This window comes from Takifugu flavidus, unplaced genomic scaffold, assembly GCF_003711565.1.
Source record: "Takifugu flavidus isolate HTHZ2018 unplaced genomic scaffold, ASM371156v2 ctg825, whole genome shotgun sequence".
In the NCBI taxonomy this organism is placed as follows: Eukaryota; Metazoa; Chordata; class Actinopteri; order Tetraodontiformes; family Tetraodontidae; genus Takifugu; species Takifugu flavidus.
In genome coordinates, this window is record NW_026622435.1 from 1 (window position 1) to 6,910 (window position 6,910).

The 6,910-nt window shown below is 41.6% G+C and overlaps 3 long non-coding RNA genes across 3 annotated transcripts; 2 read left to right on the plus strand and 1 right to left on the minus strand.

Annotated features, from left to right (window-relative positions):
• The first annotated feature begins 977 nt into the window (after positions 1 to 977).
• On the plus strand, positions 978 to 3,172 carry LOC130521245 (uncharacterized). The gene is made up of 3 exons (XR_008949244.1): positions 978 to 1,233; positions 2,689 to 2,925; positions 3,009 to 3,172. It is a non-coding gene; the product is annotated as an uncharacterized LOC130521245 (long non-coding RNA).
• LOC130521246 (uncharacterized) lies at positions 2,927 to 3,605 on the minus strand. The gene is made up of 2 exons (XR_008949245.1): positions 3,465 to 3,605; positions 2,927 to 3,140 (listed from the first exon to the last, which is right to left on the minus strand). It is a non-coding gene; the product is annotated as an uncharacterized LOC130521246 (long non-coding RNA).
• LOC130521244 (uncharacterized) lies at positions 3,312 to 5,433 on the plus strand. Its single transcript, XR_008949243.1, has 3 exons — positions 3,312 to 3,744; positions 4,377 to 4,505; positions 4,630 to 5,433. It is a non-coding gene; the product is annotated as an uncharacterized LOC130521244 (long non-coding RNA).
• Positions 5,434 to 6,910: the final 1,477 nt, after the last annotated feature.

Here is a 6,910-nt window from a genome sequence, read left to right on the forward strand (position 1 = left end):
CAGACAGAACACTTCCCCCCGTGGCACACGAGGTCCAGCTCTTATTGAACTGCGACTGTCACGCCCATTTAAACCCCCGCGACACTCGTTTAGTTCGAGACGCGCTTTTAAAATAATCAGTCTGAAAATGCTCGAAGAAACGACCTCGGGACTTTCCTGGTACTGAACAAAGGCTCAGCCCACAGGCGGAATATTTCTCTCTTATTGTACCGCGACTGGAGCGTGACTATAAATGCCCCAACCTCAGTCTCAGCGCTTCTCAAATAGTGGGGCGCGGTGCGATGCCAGGGGGCGCGTGTGACCCGGAGAACATGTTATTTTATTTTATTTTCCGTACTAGAATAAAGTGTAATTGCACATCCCGCGCGCACACACCACAGAGCAAGAGACAGAAGTGCAGTGAACAAACCACCAAGAGACAGCATGAAAAAATACTTAACAGTGATGAAAAGAAAGGCGGAGAGAGACGGAGATAATGAGACAAACGAAAGGAAAGACCGGTGTGTTTACTGTGTCTAAAAATGTTGGCAGGACAGCATGAAGCCAAATAATGAAGGCGTCACTTAAAGACATTACACCCCAGTCACGCTGATAACACTAACCCTGGTTAACCCTAACCCTGGTTAACCCTAACACTAACCCTAACCCTCACTTAAAGACATTACACCCCAGTCACGCTGATCAGCGGCTTGAGTTTTTCGGCAAAAACGTGCCGAATATTGGCAACAGTCATCCCTTTGGTCTATATTTCTTTCTTTCTTTGTTTTCTTTAATATTAATAAGGATACAACGTTATGCAGAGGTGTACTTATAACAATTTCATAGACAAATGATACTAATTATAGTCACGGCGGGGGGGCGCAAAATGTTTTCCTTCTTCCTAGGGGGGGCGTAACAGAAAATAATTGAGAAGCACTGGTCTACATTGAGGTTACTTGTCGTCGCGATTTGGACCCGCTTTTAAGAGAATCGGTCTTTATCTGAACGAAGGCTCCGCCCACAATGCGGTATCCAGCTCTGTTAATGAACCGCGACTTTCTCGCTCATGCAAAACCCCCGCGACACTCGTCTAGTTTTAGACGCGCTTTTAAGAGAATCGGTCTTTATCACAAAGAACCCTCGTCATGGTTCTTCCAGACTGTTTCAGATGAGGACAGCAAGTGTTTAGCGACCTTCATTTAGGAAGATGAACATTTGTCTTGTTTTGGATCCTGCTCCCAGCAGCAGAATGCGGTAAGTTGAGGAAACTTTCTTTACACACACGTTCTGAGCGCTGTGTTGCGCTTTTCTCAGGTAGAAATAGAAAATCGACTTTTAAAGAACATTCAAAAACGCCCTTTGTTTTTGTTTAGCTCTGCAATAAAAACATGAATAGCGAATAATGCACCAGGAAGCTGGTGAAATACTTGAAGATATTTGGGCAGTGACACTATTCTAAACGCTAACATGGGCAACCGAACGAGGAAACTTCGCCGCATTCGTTTCCTGTGCGTGGTGCTGTTCCGAACTGAGCCGTTAGGGGGCGCAGCAGTACTGCACACTGAGACTTCCTGTTGCTGCAACCTCTGCTAAAGTACCTCTGCCCTGTGTGTGTGTGTGTGTGTGTGTGTGTGCGTACTTCAATATCACAGGCATATGCATGAAATAGTTGTCACTTGTTAAGGCATCTGTTGAAACACTGATTTAAACCTATTTCCACCATTTCACTGAAATTGTTTTCTTTATCAACATTTATTTGTCAAGAAATACAGTAATTCAACATGAAAATTTACATTCAAAAATGATCAGGACCATTCAGCTGCAGCTACCTGGCTGAACTTTAACTAAAACCTACAAACACACCGTTACCAGCCTGCTGAAAACAAATGCATGAACAAGCTTGTCAAGATATTGTTTAGTCAGGAATCCTTTAATTCTTGCAATATTTTTGGGTGTTAGTCAGCTCATTTTGTTGTCCTCATGTGGTTGTTGGTCTCAAACGGTCTCAAACTACCAAGAATGATCTCCCAGGTAACTGTCCAAACACAGATGTATTTTTTAGTTGTTGACTATCTGAGGATTTGCTTTGATTTTGATGCCTGCACACAGAGTACGAAGAGAGTGGAGATTAAACCTCTTTTCTTATTGGTGCCTGTTCAGGTACTGTAGTAAACCTTGTTTATATTCAGTTTATGAGGAATCTATTATGATATTTTGGGTTATTGTTGGGTCTTTTGACCTGTTTCTCATCCTGCTGCTCCATGTTTCCTTCACAGCTTGTGGAAAGAGGCTGTTTTTCATTCTGGTTGTTTGTTTTTAGTGGTGTTTTGTCCAGTTGAGTGTTTGTGAAGAGGGATTATAGTAGGGGAACGAGGAAGCAGCCCTGAGGAGTTCTGGTGATCAGGATGAGAGGAGATGAGATGTGGGTTTTTATCCTGACATGTGGTGGTCTGGCTCAAAGAGGATCAATGATGATGATCAAAGAGATATTTTAGCTTTTTTTGATACCGTCCACCAATTTGAGCAGATACGACTCACAGCTTAAGGTTTAAAATAATTAACCATAATATTAAACTGTCTACATCTTTCAATATTAATTTGACAAAACCTGAGATTGTGATCAATTTATAACATGATTATTTTTTGTCAGAACCGCTGATCCCACTGTGAGGGTCCAGAGTTTTGACTCCATTTGTTTGTGTGTTTCAGGTTCCCATTCTCTTGAGTTCTTGTCTACAGGACGTGTTCAGCCTGGATCTGGGCTCCATTTTGAACAAGTTACAGAGTTTGATGGAGTTGTGATCTCTCACTGTGACAGTGGGACACAACAAGAACACTTCAAACCCGTCCTGGAATCCCACAACTTACCTGGGACCTGCAGACCAGCATGTTATGATGTTTTTGATGCTCTCAAAGAGATTTCTAAATTCATCAATCACACACGGAGTAAGTTTGTAGCACATTTGCTTTATAACGTGTTTATTTTGTTGAAGATGAACTGAACATTTTACATAAAACAATCCTTGTAGATGTTCAGCGGCGGCGTGGCTGCATCACGTCAGACGAGAGGCTTGAATCTGCTTTTGACAACTGGGCAGTGAATGGAGAGGGTTTCATTCAGTTTGATGCTGGAGCTCAGAAATGGAAAGCCCTGTCTCCTTCTGCAGAAATGATTAAAGATTCGTGGAACAGCTATGAGGCTCAGAACTATTTCTTTGGACACTTCATCAATGAAGAATGTCCAGAAATGATCCATCAGATCAAAAGAGAAGTTGAGAAAAGAACAGGTGAATAAACACAAACATATATTTGTACTTGTATCTTTGTGAGGACTTACAGATTCATGAAATACCTGTTTTTTATGACACAGCATGTAAAATCTAACAACCACACAGATTTGGCTCATTGGACATAATTCAGGAATTAACCTGAACACATACAAAAGTATCTTTTCTTCCCCTGGCTGGTCCCACCCTGATCATCACCTTTTCTATCCTCCTGCAGATCTCCGTGTGTTTGCCAACCCTGTTGACAGAACCAAGGCATTGCTGAAGTGCCACGTCACCAGTACTGACAAATCAGTGCGTTCAGTGTCTCTGACTGAAGACGGGGCCCCCAAGGCAAACTGGATCACTGTAACTGGCCCGTTGCCTTCTGGGGATGGATCAGTGATCCTCATCCTGACAGCTGAGGTCCCCCTGATCCACCCCAACATCTATGGCTGTGTTGTCCAAACAGAAGACAGAACCATCACTGTCATGTGGGGTGAGAACTTTACATTTACATACTGCTGCATGATTGTTATTGAGTCGTGATCCAGGCTGCACACAGGCCAGTGGGATCTTATTGTTGCTGGGGGGGTTCTGGTGTGTTGGGTACTCTGGTAAAAGTCCCTCATGAAGAAGCTCTGAAACGTTCCTGGTGATTCTCTGGTCTTTTCTGGCTGTTTCGATGCTGTTGAAACTTATTTTAGAGATTTTTCGGTCTCAACACGTTTTTTTTCTTCCATTTAATTAAAACATTTAACGTGCTTCACATGTTTCCAGAAAGAAACGAGCTACTACAGAGTTACAATTTGCTACAGGCAGTGGAATGTACAGAATCACCCTCTGCCAACAGGGGCGCTGGCAGCTCAGCGCTCACCTTTCTATGGTTTTGGCACAGAATTAGTTTATTTATTAAACTTGTTCAAGTTTCAAATGATTGAGGTGTTTTGAAACATCTGATCTGAGAAATACTGGACTAGAGCTGTGTGAAAATAACAAATGTAACTGCTTCAATAGTGTAAATTGTGTCAGCTACATTTGTCAGCATCAACATTATTAGTTTACAGTCATAATTATTATTTTTATTACTGTGTTTTAATTAATAATGATGGATTTTCCCTTTCATTTCAGATGGAAACACACTTGATGGAAGAGAAATTCTTTACGCAACTGTTGTTTGGCCATTGTGGAAAATTTTGACCATTGTTACATTTTCATGTGTTTTTCTTCTAATCTGCACAAAAGCAGTGGTGCTCAAACGTACGTTTCACTACTTTTGTTGAAACATTTATGTCAGTCTATTGTTATGAACAGATCAACAAGTTTCTGAAGGCTTACACCTGACAGCATCTATTAATTGTGCTTCCATTTCCTTTCACCACAGACAATAAGAAGATCAAAAGAAGAAGAAAAAGAGAATTCCAGGAAGTAAGAGATAAATGAAGAAACTGAGAAAGAAAACCTAAGAATGTCCCTTGTAATGAAACCATTACAAGACCAAAAGATTAATTGAAGAGAATTTTATCCACCAGAGATTCAAACAGAAATACATCTATCAGACGGAATATTTTACTCCCCATATTGAAGGTGCACCTCTGCAGATTTTGGACGCTGCTCTAACCTTCACTGACTGTTGAAAGTGAAACAGATGAGGCTTCAGTGCTAACAAAATCACTAGCAAACAGCAATCTACAAACGATGGCTTGGAGGAATGTCCAGGGAAATAACAGAATAGAAGCGGAGACTGTCAGCACAGCCAGCAGCCGGGACGTCCCGCTGAGAGAGACAGAGAGACAGGGACTGTGCCATTTAATAGGCAGCACCCAGGCACAGCCCGTCACTCCACTGGGGACCTGTAAGACCCCCAGTGTCCAGGAGGGGGCACTGGGGTTGTCCCGTTGACAAAAGGAAAAGAAGAAACTTACGAAAGGGCAGCTCTCTTGACAATTGTAAATGTTTTCATTGAAATAAACTTTTGAAAACCACAATTTAACACCAGAAGATGGAGACAGTGGGACAATAAAAATCAAAGTATATCTGTGATTTTTGCCTATGTGAATAGAAAAAAAGCCAGTGCTATGATGTTAGATCAATAAATGTGACAACTGTGTAATTATCCATTTTACAAATATGAATCTCAGTTCGAAAATCTTGTGTAAGATAAATAAAATAACTTCTAACATGTGAATTAAGAGGGCAATCATTCCACAATGAGAAAAACTCATTTCATTTCTTATAGTGGACATTCGGCAGGTTATAATCTCAGGTTCTGATCCAATAAATTAAAATAATCCCACACCAGTGTCATTCACTCATACGGAGCCATTGTTTGACCCTCCTTCATTAACGACTGTTGGCAGAAAGACTTGGGACTCAAAATCCTCCTGCTCAGTAGTTCAACCTGTTTCCATGTTGATAAGTCAGAACATCTACCAAGACAATGGGTTTGTCTGATGGTGTGTTTGAGTGACTTAACCTGTGAGCTTTGCACAGTGTACTAATATGCTGGCAATTAGCCTGAGCCACGATATGAAAACCAAATTGTTCAAATGGTCTCCCTGGAGTCCCCATCATGTGCTTTAGACCTTCCAAGTGTGTGTTTTTGTTCCTATGATGCCTGTGTGTCTGTTGACTTCAAAACAAAATCAGGTCCCCATTTCAAAACACCAGTTTTACTGTGTTGTACAGCAGAGAACTGTGTGTGCACGTTGGATACACTGTGGATGTGCATTTTAGCATTGCTATAGTGGGATTGATAATATTGCTTCCAGTCACAGCGTGCGTGTTCACCCCCCATCAACGTGGTGATTGCCTCCCTGAAGACTGAAAACACCACTTCCTCTCACTTCCCTCCCCTCGTGCGCTGCTACACCAGCCTCTGCCACCTCTATTCTGGCCATTTTTGGTAACCCTGAGAAGTTTAATGCGAAACATGGTCATAAAAAAGGTTTTCCTAAAATTCTGAAACACTGTCTCGTGCCTTTTGGTGAGCTGAAACATTGGACCATTTTTTTTAACACACACCTGGTTCACCAGAACTATTCCTGGGGCAAAACTCCCCAGATTAGGGTTTTCAGCAACAACTTAATTTCATCTCCCAACTTTGCCACAATCGCCCTCTTGGGTTTTTGTTCCCTGATTGATTCCCATGTAAGATTATATTTGCCAGTTTGAACTTCTCAGATTTTAGGTCCGCCCTTTTGTTTCCTCTGCCTTCCCACTTAAAGTTTATATTCTAAACTTTGAGACTTGGTTGAACATTAACATCTGCTGGCAAAGTGCATGTTCTTTTTGACACACCCTTCACTTCCCCACCGCTGTGGATACGACACTGACCTGTTGAGAACAAGCCGAGAACTTCGATGACAAATATTCTTGCCGTCCTGGACAATTAGCTAAAGTCTATATACATATATAGGACACACAAACAGATGCAACTGTGTCTGCACCTTCTAGAAACTTTGAGTATAGCAAAAGAACATCAGATTACATTAGTGTATTTGCTACTGAATTTGTTGCAATTCATGTGGCAGTTCAGTGGGTTTATCAGAACAACATCCAGAAGGCAGTAACTTGTAGTGATTCAGTATCAGCATTAACAAGCATCAAAACAGGAGCATCAAAAGCTCATCAAAATTTAGTAATCAACATATCAGAGTGGAGGA